This window comes from Cavia porcellus, unplaced genomic scaffold (assembly GCF_034190915.1).
Source record: "Cavia porcellus strain 051 isolate PalLab524CR breed Dunkin Hartley unplaced genomic scaffold, mCavPor4.1 scaffold_2, whole genome shotgun sequence".
NCBI lineage: Eukaryota > Metazoa > Chordata > Mammalia > Rodentia > Caviidae > Cavia > Cavia porcellus.
In genome coordinates this window covers 157,440,224-157,462,649 of record NW_026947485.1, presented here as the reverse complement: position 1 = coordinate 157,462,649, position 22,426 = coordinate 157,440,224, and positions in this window count along the sequence as shown.

Here is a 22,426-nt window from a genome sequence, read left to right as displayed (position 1 = left end):
CCTAGTAGGGGTGAGAAAAACACCAAGGCGTGGTGTGAATTGGACGGCCTGAATCAGGATAGGCAGTGAGTGGCACTGTAAAATGGAGAAAAGCACCACGGGTTGATCAGCATGGGGGGTCAGCATACATGCAGTGGCAACGTAGGAGAGGATTCTGAAATACGACGCGGAATGGTGAGAATTGTAAGGGTTTCTAACAGGCCATTCACTAGTAGGAGTGAGAAAAACATCACAGGGTGGTGTCAATCGGACGGACTGAATTAGGATACACAGTGAGTGGCAATGCAGGATGGAGAAAAGCACCACGGGGTGGTTAGGATGGGGAGGTCGGGAAACATGCAGTGGCAATGTAGGAAAGGCTTCTGGAAAACATCGTGGGGTGGTGTGCATTGTAAGGGTTTCTATCAGGCCATTCACTAATAGGAGTGAGAAATACATCATGGTGTGGTGTGAATTAGAGGGCCTGAATCAGTATAGACAGTGAGTGGTAATGTAGCATGGAGTAAAGCAAAAGGTGTGGTCTGCAAGGGGAGGTCAGGAAACATGCAGTGGCAATGTAAGATAGGTTTCTGAAAAAAATCGTGTGGCCGTGCGCATTGAAATTGTTTCTAACAGGCCATTCACTAGTAGGAGTGAGAAAATCATCACGGGTTGGTGTGTATCGGAAGGCCTGAATCAGGATAGGCAGTGAGTGGCAATGGAAAATTTAGAAAAGCACCTCGGGGTGATCAGCATGGGGAAGTCAGGAAACATGCAATGGCAATGTAGGATAGGTTTCTAATAAACATTGCAGAGTGGTGCGCATTGTAACGTTTCTAACAGGAAATTTACTAGTAGAACTGAGAAAAACCTCACGGGGTGATGTGAATCAGAGGGCCTGAATCACTATAGCCAGTGAGTGGCAATGTAGGATGGAGAAAAGCACCAGGTGTGGTCAGCATGGGGAGGGCAGGAAACATGCAGTGGAAATGTAGGAAAGACTTCTGAAAATCATCGGGGGTGGTGCGCATTGTAAGGCTTTCTTAAAGGCCCTTCACTTGGATGAGTGAGAAAAACATCAAGGGTTTTGTGAATCTGAGGGGCTGAATTAGGATAGGCAGTGAATGACAATGTAGGATGGAGAAAAGCACCACTGGTTGATCCGCATCGGAGTTCAGGAAACATGCAAAGGCAATGTAGGATATTTTTCTGAAAAACATCACGGGGTGGTGCGCATTATAAGGGTTTCTAACAGGCCATTCACTAGTAGGAGTGAGAAAAACATCATGGGGTGTTGTGAATCAGCTGTTCTGAATTAGGAGAAGCAGTGATTGGCAACGTAGCATGGAGAAAACCACCACGAGGTGGTCAGGATGAGGAGGTCAGGAAACATGCAGTGGCAATGTAGAATAGGTTTCTGAAAAACATCGCGTTTGGTGTGCATTGTAACTGTTTCTAACAGGCAATTCACTTGTAGGAGTGAGAAAAACATCACGGGCTGGTGAAATCGGAGGTCCTGAATTAAGATACGCAGTGAGTGGCAATGTAGGAGGATGAAAAGCACCACGGGGTGGTCAGCATGGGGAGGTCAGGAAATATGCTATGGCAATGTAGCATAGGTTTCTGAAAAACATCGCAGGTTTGTGCGCATTGTAAGGGTTTCTAACAGGCCATTCCCTAGTAGGGGTGAGAAAAACATCAAGGCGTGGTGTGAATTGGAGGGCCTGAATCAGGATAGGCAGTGAGTGGCACTGTAAAATGGAGAAAAGCACCACGGGTTGATCAGCATGGGGGGTCAGCATACATGCAGTGGCAACGTAGGAGAGGATTCTGAAATACGACGCGGAATGGTGAGAATTGTAAGGGTTTCTAACAGGCCATTCACTAGTAGGAGTGAGAAAAACATCACAGGGTGGTGTCAATCGGACGGACTGAATTAGGATACACAGTGAGTGGCAATGCAGGATGGAGAAAAGCACCACGGGGTGGTTAGGATGGGGAGGTCGGGAAACATGCAGTGGCAATGTAGGAAAGGCTTCTGGAAAACATCGTGGGGTGGTGTGCATTGTAAGGGTTTCTATCAGGCCATTCACTAATAGGAGTGAGAAATACATCATGGTGTGGTGTGAATTAGAGGGCCTGAATCAGTATAGACAGTGGCAATGTAGCGTGGAGAAAAGCACCAGGAGTGGTCAGCATGGGGAGGTCAGGAAACATGCATTTGCAATATAGGATAGGTTTCTGAAAAACATCACCTGGTGGTGCACATTGTAAGTGTTTCTAACAGGCCATTCACTAGAAGGAGTGACAAAAATATCACGGGGTGGTGTGAATCAGAGGGCCCTGAATTAGGATAGGCAGTGAGTGGCAATGTAGCATGGAGAAAAGCACAATGGCGTGGTCAGCATGGGGAGTTCAGGAAACATGCAGTGGCAATGTAGGATAGGTTTCTGAAAAACATCGCGGTGTGGTGCCCATTGTAAGGGTTTCTAAAAGGCAATTCACTGGTAGGATTGTGAAAAACATCACGGGGTGGTGAGAGTCGGAGCGCCTGAATTAGGATAGGCATTGAGTGGCAATATAAAAGGGAGAAAAGCACCACGGGTTGGTCAGCATGCGGAGGTCAGGAAACATGCAGTGGCAATTTAGGATATGTTTGTGAAAACATCGCAGGTTGGTGCGCATTGTAAGGGTTACTAATAGGGAATTCACTAGCAGGAGTGAGAAAAAAATCATGGTGTGGTGTGAATCAGAGGGCCTTAATCAGGATAGGCAGTGAGTGGTAATGTAAAATGGAGAAAAGGACCACGGGTTTGTCAGCATGGGGAGATCAGGAAACATGCAGTGGCAATGTAGGACATGTTTCTGAAAAATATAGCGGGGTGGTGCGAATTGTAAGGGTTTCTAACAGGACATTCACTAGCTTTAGTGTAAAAAAATCAACGGTGTGGTGTGAATCGGAGGGCCTGAATCAGAATAGGCAGTGAGTGGTATTGTATAATGGAGAAAAGCACCACGGGGTCCTCAGCATGGGGAGGTCAGAAAACATGCAGTGGCAATGTAGGATAGGTTTCTGAAAAACAGCGCGGGTGGTGCGCATTGTAAGGGTTTCTAACAGGCCATTCACTAGTAGGACTGAGAAAAACATCACGGGGTGGTGTGAATCAGAGGGCCTGAATGAGTATAGGCAGTGAGTGGCAATGTAGGATGGAGAAAAGCACCATGTGCTGCTCAGGATGGAGAGGTCAGGAAACATGCAGTGGCAGTGTAGGAGAGGTTTCTGAAAAACGTCGCGGGGTGGTGCCTATTGTAAGGGTTTCTAACAATCCATTCACTGGTAGGAGTGAGAAATACATCATGGTGTAGTGTGATTCAAAAGGCCTGGATCAGGATAGGCAGTGAGTGGCAATGTAGTATGGAGAAAAGCACTATGGGGTGGTCAGCATGTGGAGGTCAGGAAACATGCAGTGGCAATGTAGGATAGGTATCTGTAAAACTACACGGGTGGTGCGCATTGTAAGGGTTTCTAACAGGCCATTCATTTGTAGGAGTGAGAAAAACATCACGGGTGGTGTGAATGGGAGGGCCTGAATCAGGATAGTCAGTGACTGGCAATGTAGGATGGTGAAAAGCACCAAGGGGTGGTCAGCATGGGGAGGTCAGGAAACATGCAGTGGCAATGTAGGATAGGTTTCTAAAAAACATCGCGGGGTGGTGCGCATAGTAAGGGTTTCTAACAGGCCATTCAGTAGTAGGAGTGAGAAAAACCTCATGGTGTGGTGTGAATCACAGGGCCTGAATCACTATAGACAGTGAGTGGTAATGTAGCATGGAGTAAAGCAAAAGGTGTGGTCTGCAAGGGGAGGTCAGGAAACATGCAGTGGCAATGTAAGATAGGTTTCTGAAAAAAATCGTGTGGCCGTGCGCATTGAAATTGTTTCTAACAGGCCATTCACTAGTAGGAGTGAGAAAATCATCACGGGTTGGTGTGTATCGGAAGGCCTGAATCAGGATAGGCAGTGAGTGGCAATGGAAAATTTAGAAAAGCACCTCGGGGTGATCAGCATGGGGAAGTCAGGAAACATGCAATGGCAATGTAGGATAGGTTTCTAATAAACATTGCAGAGTGGTGCGCATTGTAACGTTTCTAACAGGAAATTTACTAGTAGAACTGAGAAAAACCTCACGGGGTGATGTGAATCAGAGGGCCTGAATCACTATAGCCAGTGAGTGGCAATGTAGGATGGAGTAAAGCACCAGGGGTGGTCAGCAAGGGGAGGTCAGGAAACATGCAGTGGCAATGTAAGATAGGTTTCTGAAAAAAATCGTGTGGCCGTGCGCATTGAAATTGTTTCTAACAGGCCATTCACTAGTAGGAGTGAGAAAATCATCACGGGTTGTTGTGTATCGGAAGGCCTGAATCAGGATAGGCAGTGAGTGGCAATGGAAAATTGAGAAAAGCACCTCGGGGTGATCAGCATGGGGAAGTCAGGAAACATGCAATGTCAATGTAGGATAGGTTTCTAATAAACATTGCAGAGTGGTGCGCATTGTAACGTTTCTAACAGGAAATTTACTAGTAGAACTGAGAAAAACCTCACGGGGTGATGTGAATCAGAGGGCCTGAATCAGGATAGGCAGTGAGTGGCAATGTAAGATGGAGTAATGCACCACGGGGTGGTCAGGATGGGGAGGTCAGGAAACATGCAGTGGCAATGTAGGATAGGTTTCTGAAAAACATCGTGGGGTGGTGCTCATTGTAAGGATTTCTAACAGGCTACTAACTAGTAGGAGTGAGAAATACATCATGGTGTGGTGTGAATCGGAGGGCCTGAATCAGGATTGGCAGGGAGTGTTAATATAAAATGGAGAAAAGCACCACGGGTTTGTCAGCATGGGGAGGTCAGGAAACATTCAGTGGCAATGTAGGATAGGTTTCTGAAAAACATCGCGGTGTGGTGCTCATTGTAAGGGTTTCTAACAGGCCATTCACTAGTTGGAGTTTGAAAAATATCACGGGTTTTTGTTAATCTGACTGCCTGAATTAGGAAAGGCAGTGAGTGGCAATGTAAAATGGAGAAAAGCACAACAGGTTGGTCCACATGGGGAGGTTCGAAACATGCAGTGGCAATGTAGGATAGGTTTCTTTAAAACAATGCGGGTGGTGCACATTGTAATTGTTTATAAGAGGCCATTCACTAGTAGGAGTGAGAACAACATCACGGGGTGGTGTGAATCAGAGGGACTGAATGAGTATAGGCAGTGAGTGGCAATATAGGATGGAGAAAAGCACCATGTGGTGCTCAGGATGGAGAGGTCAGGAAACATGCAGTGGCAATGTAGGAGAGGTTTCTGAAAAACATCGCGGGGTGGTGCCTATTGAAAGGGTTTCTAACTATCCATTCACTAGTAGGAGTGAGAAATACATCACGGGTGGTGTGAATCGGAGGGTCTGAATCAGGATAGGCAGTGACTGGTAATTTAGGATGGTGAAAAGCACCAAGGGGTGGTCAGCATGGGGAGGTCAGGAAACATGCAGTGGCAATGTAGGATAGGTTTCTGAAAAACATCGCGGGGTGGTGCGCATAGTAAGATTTTCTAACAGGCCATTCAGTAGTTGCAGTGAGAAAAACCTCATGGTGTGCTGTGAATCAGAGGGCCTGAATCACTATAGACAGTGAGTGGTAATGTAGCATGGAGAAAAGCACCAGGTGTGGTCAGCAAGTGGAGGTCAGGAAACATGCAGTGGCAATGTAAGATAGGTTTCTGAAAAAAATCGAGTGGTGCTGTGCATTGAAATGATTTCTAACAGGCCATTCACTAGTAGGAGTGAGAAAATCATCACGGGTTGGTGTGTATCGGAAGGCCTGAATAAGGATAGGCATTGAGGGGCAATGTAAAATTGAGAAAAGCACCTCGGGGTGATCAGCATGGGGAAGTCAGGAAACGTGCAATGGCAATGAAGGATACGTTTCTAATAAACATCCCAGAGTGGTAAGCATTGTAACGTTTCTAACAGGAAATTTACTAGTAGGACTGAGAAAAACATCATGGGGTGGTGTGAATCGGAGGGCCTGAATCAGGATAGGCAGTGAGTGGCAATGTAGGATGAAGAAAACCATCACGGGGTGGTCAGCATTGGGAGGTCAGGAAACATGCAGTTGCAATGTAGAATAAGTTTGAAAATCATCGCTGGGTGGTGCGCATTGTAAGTGTTTCTAACAGGCCATTCAATAGTAGGAGTGAGAAAAACATCACGGACTGGTGTGAATCGGATGTCCTGAATTAGGATAGGCAGTGAGTGGCAATGTAGGATGAAGAAAAGCACCACGGGTTGATCAGCATGGGGAGGTCAGGAAACGTGGATTTGCCAAGTAGGATAGGTTTCTGAAAAACATCACTGGGTGGTGCGCATTGCAAGTGTTTCAAGCACGCCATAAACTAGAAGAAGTGAGAAAAATATTACGGGGTGGTGTGAATCAGAGGGCCTGAATTAGGATAGGCAGTGAGTGGCAATGTAGCATGGAGAATAGCACCATGGCGTGGTCAGCATGGGGAGGTCAGGAAACATGCAGTGGCAATATAGGATAGGTTTCTGAAAAACATCGCGGGGTGGTGCGTATTGTAAGTGTTTCTAACAGGCCATTCACTAGAAGGAGTGAGAAAAACATCACGGGGTGGTTTGAATTGGAGGGCCTGAATTAGGAAAGGCAATGAATACAATGTACAATGGAGGAAAGCACCACGGGTTGGTCTGCATGGGGAGGTTCGAAACATGCAATGGCAATGTAGGATAGGATTCTGAAAAACATCGCAGAGTGGAGAAAATTGTAAGGATTTCTAACAGTCCTTTCACTAGTAGGAGTGAGAAAAACATCACGGTGTGGTGTGAATCGGAAGGGCTGAATCAGGATAGGCAGTAATTGGCAATATTGAATGGAGAAAATCAACAGGGGTGGTCAGCATGGGGAGGGCAGGAAACATGCAGTGGCAATGTAGGATAGGTTTCTGAAAAACATCTTGGGGTGGTGCGCATTGCAAGGTTTTCTTAAAGGCCCTTCAATTGTAGGAGTGAGAAAAACATCAGGGGTGGTGTGAATCGGAGGGCCTGAATTAGGATAGGCAGTGAGTGGCAATGTAGGATGGAGAAAAGCACCACGAGGTGGTCAGCATGGGGAGGTCAGGAAACATGCATTGGCAATGTAGGATAGGTATCTGGAAAACAACGCGGGTGCTGCGCATTGTAAGGATTTCTAACAAGCCATTCACAAGTAGGAGTGAGGAAAACATCATGGAGTGCTGTGAATCGGAGGGCCTGAATCAGGATAGGCAGTGCCTGGCAATGTAGGATGGAGAAAAGCACCAAGGCGTGGTCAGCATGAGGCGGTCAGGAAACATGCAGTGGCAATGTAGGATAAGTTTCAGAAAAACATCGCGGGGTGGTACGCATTGTAAGGCTTTCTAACAGGCCATTCAGTAGTAGGAGTGAGAAAAACCTCATGGTGTGGTGTGAATCAGAGGGCCTGAATCACTATAGACAGTGAGTGGTAATGTAGCATGGAGAAAAGCACCAGGGGTGGTCAGCAAGGGGAGGTCAGGAAACATGCAGTGACAATGTAAGATAGGTTTGAGAAAAAAATCGTGTGGTGGTGAGCATTGAAATGGTTTCTAACAGGCCATTCACTAGTAGGAGTGAGAATATCATCACGGATTGGTCTGTATCGGAAGACCTGAATCAGGATAGGCAGTGAGTGGAAATGTAAAATTGAGAAAAGCACCTCGGGGTGATCAGCATGGGGAAGTCAGGAAACATGCAATGGCAATGTAGGATAGGTTTGTAATAAACATCGCAGGGTGGTGCGCATTGTAACGTTTCTAACAGGAAATTTACTAGTAGGACTGAGAAAAACCTCACGGGGTGGTGTGAATCAGAGGGCCTAAATCAGGATAGGCAGTGAGTGGCAATGTAGGATGGAGTAAAGCACCACGGGGTGGTCAGGATGGGGAGGTCACGAAACATGCAGTGACAATGTAGGATAGGTTTCTGAAAAACATCGTGGGGTGGTCCTCATTGTAAGGGTTTCTAACAGGCCATTAACTAGTAGGAGTGAGAAATACATCATGGTGTGGTGTGAATCGGAGGGCCTGAATCAGGATAGGCAGTGAGTGGAAATGTAGGATGGAGTAAAGCACCACGGGGTGGTCAGGATTGGGAGGTCAGGAAACATGCAGTGGCAATGTAGAATAGGTTTCTGAAAAACATTGTGGGGTGGTGCTCATTGTAAGGATTTCTAACAGGCCATTAACTAGTAGGAGTGAGAAATACATCATGGTGTGGTGTGAATCGGAGGGCCTGAATCAGGATAGGCAGTGAGTGTTAATGTAAAATGGAGAAAAGCAGCACGGGTTGGTCAGCATGGGGAGGTCATTGTAAGGGTTTCTAACAGGCCACTCACTAGTTGCAGTTTGAAAAATATCACGGGGTTGTGTTAATCCGAGTGCCTGAATTAGGAAAAACAGTGAGTGGCAATGTAAAATGGAGAAAAGCACAACAGGTTGGTCAACATGGAGAGGCTCGAAACATGCAATGGCAATGTAGGATAGCTTTCTGAAAAACATCGCAGGGTGGAGAAAATTGGAAGGGTTTCTAACAGGCCATTCACTAATAGGAGTGAGAAAATCATCACGGTGTGGTGTGAATCGGAGGGGCTGAATCACGACAGGGAGTAAGCGACAATGTAGGATGGAGAAAAGCACCGGGGGTGGTCAGCATGGGGAGGGCAGGAAACATGCAGTGGCAATGTAGGAGGGGTTTCTGAAAAACATCGCGGGGTGGTGCCTATTGTAAGGGTTTCTAACAATCTATTCACTAGTAGTAGTGAGAAATACATCATGCTGTGGTGTGATTCAGAGGGCCTGGATCAGGATAGACAGTGAGTGGCAATGTAGCATGGGGAAAAGCACCAGGTGTGGTCAGCATGGGGAGGTCAGGAAACTTGCAGTGGCAATGTAGGATATATTTCTGAAAAACATCACGGGTGGTGAAAATTGTAAGGGTTTCTAACAGGCCATTCACTAGTAGGAGTGAAAAAAACATCACAGGGTGGTGTGAATCGGAGGTGGTGAATTACGACTGGCAGTGAGTGGCAATGTAGGATGGAGAAAAGCACCACGGGGTGGTCAGCATGCGGAGGTCAGAAAACATGCAGTGGCAATGTAGGATAGGTTTCTGAAAAACAACGCGGGTGGTGCGCATTGTAAGGGTTTCTAACAGGCCATTCAATAGTAGGAGTGAGAAAAACTTCAAGGGGTGGTGTGAATCAGAGGGCCTGAATAAGGATAGGCAGTGAGTGGCAATGTAGGATGGAGAAAAGCACCATGTGGTGGTCAGGATGGAGAGGTCAGGAAACATGCAGTGGCAGTGTAGGAGAGGTTTCTGAAAAAAATCACGGGGTGGTGTGTATCGTAATGGTTTCTACCAGGCCATTCAATAGTAGGAGTGAGAAAAACATCATAGGGTGGTTTGAATCCGAGTGCCTGAGTTATGATAGGCAGTGAGTGACAATGTAGGATGGAGAAAAGCACTACAGGGTGGTCAGCATGGGGAGGTCAGGAAACATGCAGTGGCAATGTAGGATAGGTTTTTGAAAAACATCTTGGGGTGGTGCGCATTGTAAGGTTTCTTAAAGGCCCTTCACTTGTAGGAGTGAGAAAAACATCAGGGGTGGTGTGAATCAGAGGGCCTGAATTAGGATAGGCAGTGAGTGGCAATGTAGGATGGAGAAAAGCACCTCGGGGTGGTCATGATGGGGAATTCAGGAAACATGCAGTGGCAATGTAGGATAGGTTTCTAAAAAACATCGCAGGGTGGTGCGCATTGTACGGGTTTCTAACAAGCAATTCACTAGCAGGAGTGAGAAAAATATCACGGCGTGGTGCTCATTGTAAGGGTTTCTAACACGCCATTCATTAGTTGCAGTTTGAAAAATATCACGGGGTTGTGTTAATCCGAATGCCTGAATTAGGAAAGGCAGTGAGTGGCAATGTAAAATGGAGAAAAGCACAACAGGTTGGTCAACATGGGGAGGTTCGAAACATGCAGTGGCAATGTAGGATATGTTTCTGAAAAACATCGCGGGGTGGAGAAAATTGTAAGGGTTTCTAACAGGCCATTCACTAGTAGGAGTGAGAAAAACATCATGGTATGGTGTGAATCGGAGGGGCTGAATCAGGATAGGGAGTAAGTGGCAATGTAGGATGGAGAAAAGCACCATGGGTTTGTCAGCATCGGGAGGTAAGTAAACAAGCAGTGGCAATTTAGGATATGTTTCTGAAAAACATCGCGTGGTGGTGCACATTGTAAGGATTTATAAAAGGCCATTCACTAGCAGGAGTGAGAAAAAAATCACGGCGTGGTGTGAATCAGAGGGCCTGAATCAGGATAGGCAGTGAGTGGTAATGTAAAATGGAGAAAAGCACCACGGGTTGGTCAGCATGGGAAGGTCAGGAAACATGAAGTGCAATGTAGGATAGGTTTCAGAAAAACATCGCGGTGTGGTGAGAATTGTAAGGGTTTCTAACAGGCCATTTACTAGTAGGAGTGAGAAAAACATCACGGGGTGGAGTGATTTGGAGGGCCTGAATTAGTATAGGCAGTGAGAGGCAATGTAGGATTGAGAAAAGCACCATGCGGTGGTCAGCATGGGGAGGTCAGGAAACATGCAGTGGCAATGTATGATCGGTTTCCGAAAAACAACGCGGGTGGTGCACATTGTAAGGCTTTCTAACAGGCCATTGACTAGTAAGAGTGAGAAAAACATCACGGGTTGGTTTGAATCAGAGGGCCTGAATCAGTATAGGCAGTGAGTGACAATGTAGGATGGAGAAAAGCACCAAGGTGTGGTCAGCATGGGGAGGTCAGGAAACACGCAGTGGCAATGTAGGATAGGTTTCTGAAAAATATCGCGGGGTGGTGCGCATTGTAAAGGTTTCTAACAGTCCATTCTGTAGTAGGAGTGAGAAATACATCATGGTATGGTGTGAATCAGAGAGCCTGAATCAGGATAGACAGTGAGTGGTAATGTAGCATGGAGAAAAGCACCAGGGGTCGTCAGCAATTGAGGTCAGGAAACATGCAGGGGCAATGTAGGATAGGTTTCTGAAAAAAATCGTGTGGTGGTGCGCTTTGAAATGGTTTCTAACAGGCCATTAACTATTAGGAGTGAGAAAAACATCACGGGTTGGTGTGTATCAGAGGGAATTAATCAAGATAGGCAGTGAGTGACAATGTAAAATTGAGAAAAGCACCATGGGGTGATCAGCATGGGGAAGTCAGGAACCATGCAGTGGCAATGTAGGATAGGTTTCTGATGAACATCGCAGGCTGGTGCGCATTGTAACGTTTCTAACAGGAAATTTACTAGTAGGACTGAGAAAAACATCACGGGGTGGTGTGAATCGGAGGGCCTGAATCAGGATAGGCAGAGAGTGGAAATGTAGGATGGAGAAAAGCACCACGGGGTGGTCAGGATGGGGAGGTCAGGAAACATGCAGTGGCAATGTAGGATAGGTTTCTGAAAAACATCGCCAGGTGGTGTGCATTGTAAGGCTTTCTAACAGGCGATTCACTAGTAGGAGTGAGAAAAACATCACGGGGTGGTGTGAATTGGAGGGCCTGAATTAGCATAGGCAGTGAGTGGCAATGTAGGATGGATAAAAGCACCACGGAGTGGTCACCATGGGGAGGTCAGAATACATGCAGTGGCAATGTAGGATAGGTTTCTGAAAACCTTCGCGGGTGGTGAGAATTGTAAGGGTTTCTAACAGGCCATTCACTTGTAGGAGTGAGAAAACCATCACAGGGTGGTGTGAATCGGAGGGCCTGAATTAGGATAGGCAGTGAGTGGCAATGTAGGATGGAGAAAAGCACCACGGGGTGGTCAGCATGGGGAGGTCAGGAAACATGCAGTGTAGGATAGGTATCTGAAAAACAATGCGGGTGGTGCACATTGTAAGGGTTTCTAACAGGCCATTCACTAGTAGGAGTGAGAAAAACATCACGGGTTGGTGTGAATCAGAGGGCCTGCATTAGCATAGGCAGTGAGGGGCAATGTAGGTTGGAGAAAAGCACCACGGGGTAGTCAGGATGGGGAGGTCAGGAATCATGCATTGGCTATGTACGATAGGTATCTGAAAAACATCGTGGAGTGGTGCGCATTGTAATGGTTTCTAACAGGCCATTAACTAATAGAAGTGAGAAATACAACAGGATGTGGTGTGAAAGGGAGTGCCTGAATCAGAATAGGCAGTGAGTGGTAATGTAAAATGGAGAAAAGGACCATGGTTTTGTCAGCATGGGTAGATCCGGAAACATGCAGTGGCAAAGTAGGATAGGTTTCTGAAAAATATCGCGGGGTGGTGCGCATTGTAAGGGTTCCTAACAGGCCATTCACTAGCAGGAGTGAGAAAAAATCAACTGTGTGGTGTGAATAAGAGAGCCTGAATCAGGATAGGCAGTGAGTGGTAATGTAAAATGGAGAAAAGCACCACTGGTTGGTCAGCAAGGGGAGGTCAGGAAACATGCAGTAGCAATTTAGGATAGGTTTGTGAAAAACATCGCGGGTTGGTGCACATTGTAAAGATTTCTAACAGGCCATTCACTAGCAGGAATAAAAAAAAATCACGGCGCGGTGTGAATCGGAGGGCCTGAATTAGGATAGGCAGTGAGTGGTAATGTAAAATGGAGAAAAGCACCACGGGTTGGTCAGCAAGGGGAGGTCAGGAAACATGCAATGGCAATGTAGGTTAGGTTTCTGAAAAACATCACGGGATGTTGAGAATTGTAAGGGTTTCTGACAGGCCATTCATTAGTAGGAGTGAGAAAAACATCGCGGGGTGGTGTGAATCGGACGGCCTTAATTACGATTGGCAATGCATGGCAATGTAGGATGGAAAAAAGCACCAAGGGGTGGTCAGCATAGGGAGGTCAGAAAACATGCAGTGGCAATGTGGGATAGTTTTCTGAAAAACAATGCGGGTGGTGCGCATTGTAAGGGTTTCTAACAGGCCATTCACTAGTAGAAGTATGAAAAACATCACGGGTTTGTGTGAATCAGAGTGCATGAATCATGATAGGCAGTGAGTGGCAATGTAGGATGGAGAAAAGCACCATGTGGTGGTCAGGATGGAGAAGTCAGGAAACATGCAGTTTCAATGTAGGAGAGGTTTCTGAAAAACATCACGGGTAGTGCATATTGTAACGGTTTCTAACAGGCCATTCACTAGTAGGAGTGAGAAATACATCAAAGTGTGGTGTGAATCAGAGGGCCTGAATAAGGTTAGCCAGTGAGTGGCAATGTAGCATGGGGAAAAGCACCAGGTGTGGTCAGCATGGGGAGGTCAGGAAACATGCAGGGGCAATGTTTGATAGGTTTCTGAAACACATCGCGGGGTGCGGCACATTGTAAGTGTTTCTAACAGGCCATTCAATAGTAGGAGTGAGAAAAACATCACAGGGTGGTTTGAATCCGAGGGCCTGAATTATGATAGGCAGTGTGTGGCAATGTAGGATGGAGAAAAGCACCACGGGGTGGTCAGCATGGGGAGGTCAGGACACTTGCAGGGGCAATGTAGGATAGGATTCTGAAAAACAACGCGGGTGGTGCGCATTGTAAGAGTTTCTAAAAGGCCATTCACTGGTAGGAGTGAGAAAAACATCACGGCATGGTGTGAATCCGAGGGCCTGAATCAGGATAGGCAGTGAGTGGCAATGTAGGATGGAGAAAAGCACCTTGGGGTGGTCATGATGGGGAGGTCAGGAAACATGCATGGCAATGTAGGATAGGTTTCTTAAAAACATCGCGGGGTGGTGCCCATTGTAAGGGTTTCTAACAGGATATTCACTAGTAGGAGTATGAAAAACATCACGGGCTGGTGTGAGTCGGAAGGCCTGAATTAGGATAGGCAGTGAGTGGCTATGTAAAACGGAGAAAAGCACCACGGGTTGGTCAGCATGGGGAGGTCAGGAAACATGCAGTAGCAATTTAGGATAGGTTTGTGAAAAACATCGCGGGTTGGTGCGCATTGTAGGGATTTATAACAGGCCATTCACTAGCAGGAATGAGAAAAAAATCACGGCGTGGTTTGAATGGGACGGCCTGAATTAGGATAGGCAGTGAGTGGTAATGTATAATGGAGAAAAGCAGCACGGGTTGGTTAGAATGGTGAGGTCAGGAAACATGCAGTGGTAATGTAGGATAGGTTTCTGAAAAACATCGCGGTGTGGTGAGAATTGTAAGGGTTTCTAACAGGCCATTCACTAGAAGGAGTGAGAAAAACATCACGGGGTGGTGTGAATCGGAGGGCCTGAATTAGGATAGGCAATGAGTGGCAATGTAGGATGGAGAAAAGCAGCATGGGGTGGTCAGCATGGGGAGGTCAGGAAACATGCTGTGTAGGATAGGTATCTGAAAAACATCGTGGGGTGGTGCGAATTGTAATGGTTTCTAACAGGCCATTAACTAATAGGAGTGAGAAATACAACATGGTGTGGTGTGAATGGGAGGGCCTGAGTCAGGATAGGCAGTGAGTGGTAATGTAAAATGGAGAAAAGGACCACTGGTTTGTCAGCATAGGGAGATCAGGAAACATGAAGTGGCATTGTAGGATAGGTTTCTGAAAAATATCGCGGGGTGGTGCGCATTGTAAGGGTTTCTAACAGGCCATTCACTAGCAGGAGTGAGAAAAAAATCAACGGTGTGGTGTGAATCGGAGGGCCTGAATCAGGATAGGCAGTGAGTGGTAATGTAAAATGGAGAAAAGCACCACGGGTTGGTCAGCAAGGGGAGGTCCGAAAATATGCAATGGCAATGTAGGTTAGGTTTCTGAAAAACATCACGGGGTGTTGAGAATTGTAAGGGTTTCTTACAGGCCATTCACTAGTAGGAGTGAAAAAAACATCACGGAGCGGTGTGAATCGGAGGGCCTGAATTAGGAATGGCACTGAGTGGCAATGTAGGATGGAGAAAAGCACCATGTGGTGGTCAGGATGGAGAGGTCAGGAAAAATGCAGTGGAAATGTAGGAGAGGTTTCTGAAAAACATCACGGGGTGGTGCGTATTGTAACGTTTTCTAACAGGCCATTCAATAGTAGGAGTGAGAAAAACATCACAGGTTGGTTTGAATCCAGGGCCTGAATTATGATAGACAGTGAGTGACAATGTAGGATGGAGAAAAGCACTACGGGGTGGTCAGAATGGGGAGGTCAGGAAACATGCAGTGGCAATGTAGGATAGGTTTCTGAAAAACAATGCGGGTGGTGCGCATTGTAAGAGTTTTAAAAGGCCATTCATTGGTAGGAGTGAGAAAAACATCACGGCGTGGTGTGAATCCGAGGGCCTGAATCATGATAGGCAGTGAGTGCCAATGTAGGACGGAGAAAAGCACCACAGGGTGGTCAGAATGTGGAGGTCAGGAAACGTGCAGTGGCAATGTAGGATAGGTTTCTGAAAAACATGTTGGGGTGGTGTGCATTGTAAGGCTTTCTTAAAGGCCCTTCACTTGTAGGAGTGAGAAAATCATCAGGGGTGGTGTGAATCGGAGGGCCAGAATTAGGATAGGAAGTGAGTGGCAATGTAGGATGGAGAAAAGCACCTTGGGGTGGTCATGATCGGGAGGTCAGGAAACATGCAGTGGCAATGTAGGATAGGTTTCTGAAAAACATCGCGGGGTGGTGCCCATTGTAAGGGTTTCTAACAGGACATTCACCAGTAGGAGTGTGAAAAACATCACGGGCTGGTGTGAGTTGGAGGGCCTGAATTAGGATAGGCAGTGAGTGGCAATGTAAAATGGAGAAAAGCACCACGGGTTGGTCAGCATGGTGAGGTCAGGAAACATGCAGTAGCAATTTAGGATACGTTTGTGAAAAACATCGCGGGTTGGTGCGCATTGTAAGGATTTCTAACAGGCCATTCACTAGCAGGAATGAGAAAAAATCACGGTGTGGTGTGAATGGGAGGGCCTGAATTAGGATAGGCAGTGAGTGGTAATGTATAATGGAGAAAAGCACCACGGGTTGGTCAGCATGGGTAGGTCAGGAAACATGCAGTGGTAATGTAGGACAGGTTTCTGAAAAACATCGCGGTGTGGTGAGAATTGTAAGGGTTTCTAACAGGCCATTCACTAGTAGGAGTGAGAAAAACATCACGGGGTGGTGTGAATCGGAGGGCCTGAATTAGGATAGGCAGTGAGTGGCAATGTAGGATGGAGAAAAGTACCACGGGGTGGTCAGCACGGGGTGGTCAGGAAACATACAGTGTAGGATAGGTATCTGAAAAATAACGCGGGCGATGCACATTGTAAGGCTTTCTAACAGGCCATTCACTAGTAGGAGTGAGAAAAACATCACGGGGTGGTGTGAATCGGAGGGCCTGAATCAGGATAGGCAGTGAGTGGCAATGTAGCATGGAGAAAAGCACCAAGGGGTGGTCAGGATGGGGAGGTAGGAAACATGCAGTGGCTATGTAGGATAGGTATGTGGAAAACATCGTGGGGTGGTGCGCATTGTAATGGTTTCTAACAGGCCATTAACTAATAGGACTGAGAAATACAACATGGTGTGGTGTGAATGGGAGGGCCTCAGTCAGGATAGCAGTGAGTGGTAATGTAAAATGGAGAAAAGCACATCGGGTTGGTCAGCATGGGGAGGTCAGGAAACATGCAGTAGCAATTTAGGATAGGTTTGTGAAAAACATCGCGGGTTGGTGCGCATTGTAAGAATTTCTAACAGGCCATTCACTAGCAGGAGTGAGAAAAAATTAACGGTGTGGTGTGAATCGGAGGGCCTGAATCAGGATAGGTAGTGAGTGGTAATGTAAAATGGAGAAAAGCACCACGGGTTGGTAAGCAAAGGGAGGTCAGGAACCATGCAATGGCAATGTAGGTTAGGTTTCTGAAAAACATCACGGGATGTTGAGAATTGTAAGGGTTTCTAACAGGCCATTCACTAGTAGCAGTGAAAAAAACATCACGGAATGGTGTGAATCGGAGGACCTGAATTAGGATTGGCAGTTAGTGGCAATGTAGGATTGAGAAAAGCACCACGAGGTGGTCAGCAAAGGGAGGTCAGAAAACATGCAGTGGCAATATAGGATAGGTTTCTGAAAAACAACACGGGTGGTGCGCATTATAAGGGTTTCTAACAGGCCATTCACTAGTAGGAGTGAGAAAAACATCACGGGGTGGTGTGAATCAGAGGGCCTGAATCAGGATAGGCAGTGAGTGGCAATGTAGGATGGAGAAAAGCACCATGTGGTGGTCAGGATGGAGAGGTCAGGAAACATGCAGTGGCAATGTAGGAGAGGTTTCTGAAAAATAATGCGGGTGGTGCGCATTGTAAAGGTTTTAAAAGGCCATTCATTGGTAGGAGTGAGAAAAACATCACAGCGTGGTGTGAATCCGAGGGCCTGAATCATGATAGGCAGTGAGTGCCAATGTAGGACGGAGAAAAGCACCACGGGGTGTTCAGAATGGGGAGGCCAGGAAACTTGCAGTGGCAATGTAGGATAGGTTTCTGAAAAACATATTGGGGTGGTGTGCATTGTAAGGCTTTCTTAAAGGCCCTTCACTTGTAGGAGTGAGAAAAACATCAGGGGTGGTGTGAATCAGAGGGCCGGAATTAGGATAGGAAGTGAGTGGCAATGTAGGATGGATAAAAGCACCTTGGGGTGGTCATGATGGAGAGGTCAGGAAACATGCAGTGGCAATGTATGATAGGTTTCTGAAAAACATCGCGGTGTGGTGAGAATTGTAAGGGTTTCTAACAGGCCATTCACTAGTAGGAGTGAGAAAAACATCACGGGGTGGTGTGAATCGGAGGGCCTGAATTAGGATAGGCAGTGAGTGGCAATGTAGGATGGAGAAAAGTACCACAGGGTGGTCAGCACGGGGTGGTCAGGAAACATACAGTGTAGCATAGGTATCTGAAAAACAACGCTGGCGGTGCACATTGTAAGGCTTTCAAACAGGCCATTCACTAGTAGGAGTGAGAAAAACGTCACGGGGTGGTGTGAATCGGAGGGCCTGAATCAGGATAGGCAGTGAGTGGCAAGGTATCATGGAGAAAAGCACCACGGGGCGGTCAGGATGGGGAGGTAAGGAAACATGCAGTGGCAATGTCGGATAGGTTTCTGAAAAACATTGCGGGGTGGTGCGCATTGTACGGGTTTCTAACAGGACATTCACTAGTACGACTGTGAAAAACATCATGGGCTTGTGTGAGTCGGAGTGCCTGAATTAGGATAGGCAGTGAGTGGCAATGTAAAATGGAGAAAAGCACCACGTGTTAGTCAGCATGAGGAGGTCAGGAAACATGCATTGGCAATGTAGGAAAGGTTTCTGAAAAAAATTGCGGGGTGGTGCGTATTGTAAGGGTTTCTACCAAGCCATTCACAAGTAGCAGTGGCAAAAACATCATGGAATGGTGTGAAGCGGAGGGCCTGAATTAGGATAGGCAGTGAGTGTCAATGTAGGATGGAGAAAAGCACCATGGGTTTGTCAGCATGGGGAGGTAAGGAAACATGCAGTGGCAATTTAGGTTGGTTTGTGAAAAACATCGGAGCTTGGGGCGCATTGTAAAGATTTCTAACAGACCATTCACTAGCAGGAGTGAGAAAAAAATCACAGCGTGGTGTGAATCAGAGGGCCTGAATTAGCATAGGCAGTGAGTGGTAAAAGCACCACGGGTTGGTCAGCATGGGGAGGTCAGGAAACATGCATTGGCAATGTAGGATAGGTTTCTGAAAAACATCGCGGGTGGTGAGAATTGCAAGGGTTTCTAACAGGCCATTCAGTAGTAGGAGTGAGAAAACCATCACGGGGTGGTGTGAATCAGAGCGCCTGAATTAGGATAGGCAGTGAGTGGCAATGTAGGATGGAGAAAAGCACCATGTGTTGGTGAGCATGGGAAGGTCAGGAAACATGCAGTGGCAATGTAGGATAGTTTTCTGAAAAACATCGCGGGGTGGTGCGCATTGTAAGGGTTTGTAGCAGGCCATTCACTGGTAGGAGTGAGAAAAACATCACGGGGTGGTATTAAACAGAGGGCCTGAATCATGATAGGCAGTGAGTGGCAATGCATAATAGAGAAAAGCACCACGGGGTGGTCAGCCTGGAGAGGTCAGGACACTTGCATTGGCAATGTAGGATACGTTTCTGAAAAACCTCTTGGGGTTGTGCGCATTGTAAGGCTTTCTAACAAGCCATTGACAAGTAGGAGAGAAAAAAACATAACAGGGTGGTGTGAATCGGATTACCTGAATTAGGATAGGCTGTGAGTGGCAATGTAGGATGGAGAAATCACCACGGGTTTGTCAGCATGGGGAGGCAAGGAAACATGCAGTGGCAATGTAGAATAGGTTTCAGATAAACATCACTGGGTGGTGCTCATTGTAAGGGTTTCCAACAGCCCATTCACTAGTAGGAGTGAGAACAACATCACGGGGTGTTGTGAATCGAAGGGCCTGATTTAGGATAGGCAGTGAGTGGCAATGTAGGATGGAGAAAAGCACCATGGTGTGTTCAGCATGGGGAGGTCAGGAAACATGCAGTGGCAATGTAGGATAAGTTTCTGATAAACATTCCATGGTGGTGCGCATTGCAAGGGTTTCTAACAGGCCATTCAATAGTAGGAGTGTGAAATACATCATGGTGTGGTGTGAATCGGAGGACCTGAATCAAGATAGACAATGAGTGGAAATGTAGGATGGAGAAAAGCATCACGGGTTGGTGAGCATGGGGAGGTCAGGAAACATGCAATGGCAATGTAGGATAGGTTTCTGAAAAACATCGCGCGGTGGTGTGCATTGTAAGGTTTTGTAGCAGGCCATTCACTACTAGGGGTGAGAAAAACATCACGGGTTGGTGTGAATCGGAGGGCCTGAATTAGAATAGGCAGTGAGTGGCAATGAAGAATGGAGGAAAGCATCACAGGGTGATCAACATGGGGAGGTCAGGAAACATGCAGTGGCAATGTAGAATAGGTTTCTGATAAACATCGCTGTGTGGTGCGCATTGTAAGGTTTTCTAACAGGCCATTCACTAGTAGGAGTGAGAACAACATCACGGGGTGGTGTGAATCGGAGGGCCTGAATCAGAATAGGCAGTGAGTGGCAATGTAGGATGGAGAAAAGCACCACGGTGTGGTCGGCATGGGGAGGTCAGGAAACATGCAGTGGCAATGTAGGATAGGTTTCTGAAAAACATCGCAGGGTGCTGCGCGTTGTAAGTGTTACTTACAGGCCTTTAACTAGTAGGAGTGAGAAATACATCACGGGGTGGTGTGAATTGGAAGCCCTGAATCAGGATGGTCAGTGAGTGGCAATGTAGGATGGAGAAAAGCACCACGGGTTGGTGAGCATGGGGAGGTCAGGAAACATGCAGTGGAAATGTAGGATAGGTTTCTGAAAAACATCGCGGGATGGTGCGCATTGTAAGGGTTTGTAGCAGGCCATTCACTGGTAGGAGTGAGAAAAACATCACGGGGTGGTATTAAACAGGGGGCCTGAATCATAATAGGCAGTGAGTGGCAATGCATAATAGAGAAAAGCACCACGGGGTGGTCAGCCAGGAGATGTCAGGAAACATGCATTGGCAATGTAGGACAGGTTTATGAAAAACATCGTGGGGTTGTGTGCATTGTAAAGCTTTCTAACAAGCCATTGACAAGTAGGAGAGAAAAAAACATCACGGAGTGGTGTGAATCGGAGGGCCTGAATTAGGAACGGCAGTGAGTGGCAATGTAGGATGGAGAAAAACACCAGGGATTGGTCAGCATGGGGAGGTCAGGAAACATGCAGTGACAATGTAGGATAGGTTTCTGAAAAAAAAAAGCGGGGTGGCACGCATTGTATGGCTTTCTAACAGGCCATTCAATAGTAGGAGTGAGAAAAACATCACGGGGTGGTGTTAATCGGAGGGCCTGATTTAGGATAGGAAGTGAGTAGCAATGTAGGATGGAGAAAAGCACCACGGGGTGGTCAGCATGGGGAGGTCAGGAAACATGCAGTGGCAATGTAGAATAGTTTTCTGAAAAACATCACGGGCTGGTGCGCATTGTAAGGGTTTCTAATAGGCCATTCACAAGTAGGAGTGAGAAAAACATCACGGGGTGGTGTGAATTGGAGGGCCTGAATTAGGATAGGCATTGAGTAGCAATTTTGGAAGGAGAAAAGCAACACTGGGTGGTCAGCATGGGGAGGTCAGGAAACATGCAGTGACAATGTAGAATAAGTTTCTGAAATACATCGCCTGGTGGTGCGCATTGTAAAGCTTTCTAACAGGCCATTCACAAGTAGGAGTGAGAAAAACATCACGGGGTGCTGTGAATCAGAGGGCCTGAATTAGGATAGGCAGTGAGTGGCAATGAACAATGGAGAATACCACCACGGGGTGGTCAACATGGGGAGGTCAGGAAACATGCAGTGGCAATGTAGGATAGGTTTCTGAAAAACATCGCTGGGTGGTGCGCATTGTAAGTATTTCTAACAAGCCATTGACAAGTAGGAGAGAAAAAAACGTCACGGAGTGGTGTGAAATGGAGGGCCTGAATTAGGAAAGGCTGTGAGTGGCAATGTAGGATGGAGAAAAGCACCACGGGTTTGTCAGCATTGGGAGGCAAGGAAACATGCAGTGGCAATGTAGAATAGGTTTCAGATAAACATCACTGGGTGGTGCGCATTATAAGGCTTTCTAACAGGCCATTCACTAGTAGGAGTGAGAACAACATCACGGGGAGGTGTGAATCGAAGGGCCTGATTTAGGATAGGCAGTGAGTGGCAATGTAGAATGGAGAAAAGCACCACGGGGTGGTCAGCATGCGGAGGTCAGGACGCATGCATAGGCAATGTAGGATAGGTTTATGAAAAACATCGCCAAGTGGTGCGCATTGCAAGGGTTTCTAACATTCCATTCACTAGTAGGAGTGAGAAAAATATCACGGCGTAGTGTGAATCGGATGTCCTGAATCAGGATAGGCCGTGAGTGGCAATGTAGGATGGAGAAAAACACCACGGTATGGTCACCATGGGGAGGTCAGGAAACTTGCAATGGCAATGTAGGATAGTTTTCTGAAAAACATCGTGGGTTGGTGTGCATTTTAAGTGTTTCTAACAGGCCATTCCCTAGTAGGAGTGAAAAAAACATCACGGCGTGGTGTGAATTCGAGGGCCTGAATGAGCATAGGCAGTGAGTGGCAATGTAAAATAGAAAAAAGCACCAAGGGGTGGGCAATATGGGGAGGTCAGGAAACATGCAGTGGCAATGTAGAATTGGTTTCTTACACACGTCGCGGGGAGGTGTGCATTGTAAGGGTTTCTAACAGGCCATTCACTAGTAGGAGTGAGAATAACATCACGGGGTGGTGTGAATCGGAGGGCCTGAATTCGGATAGGCA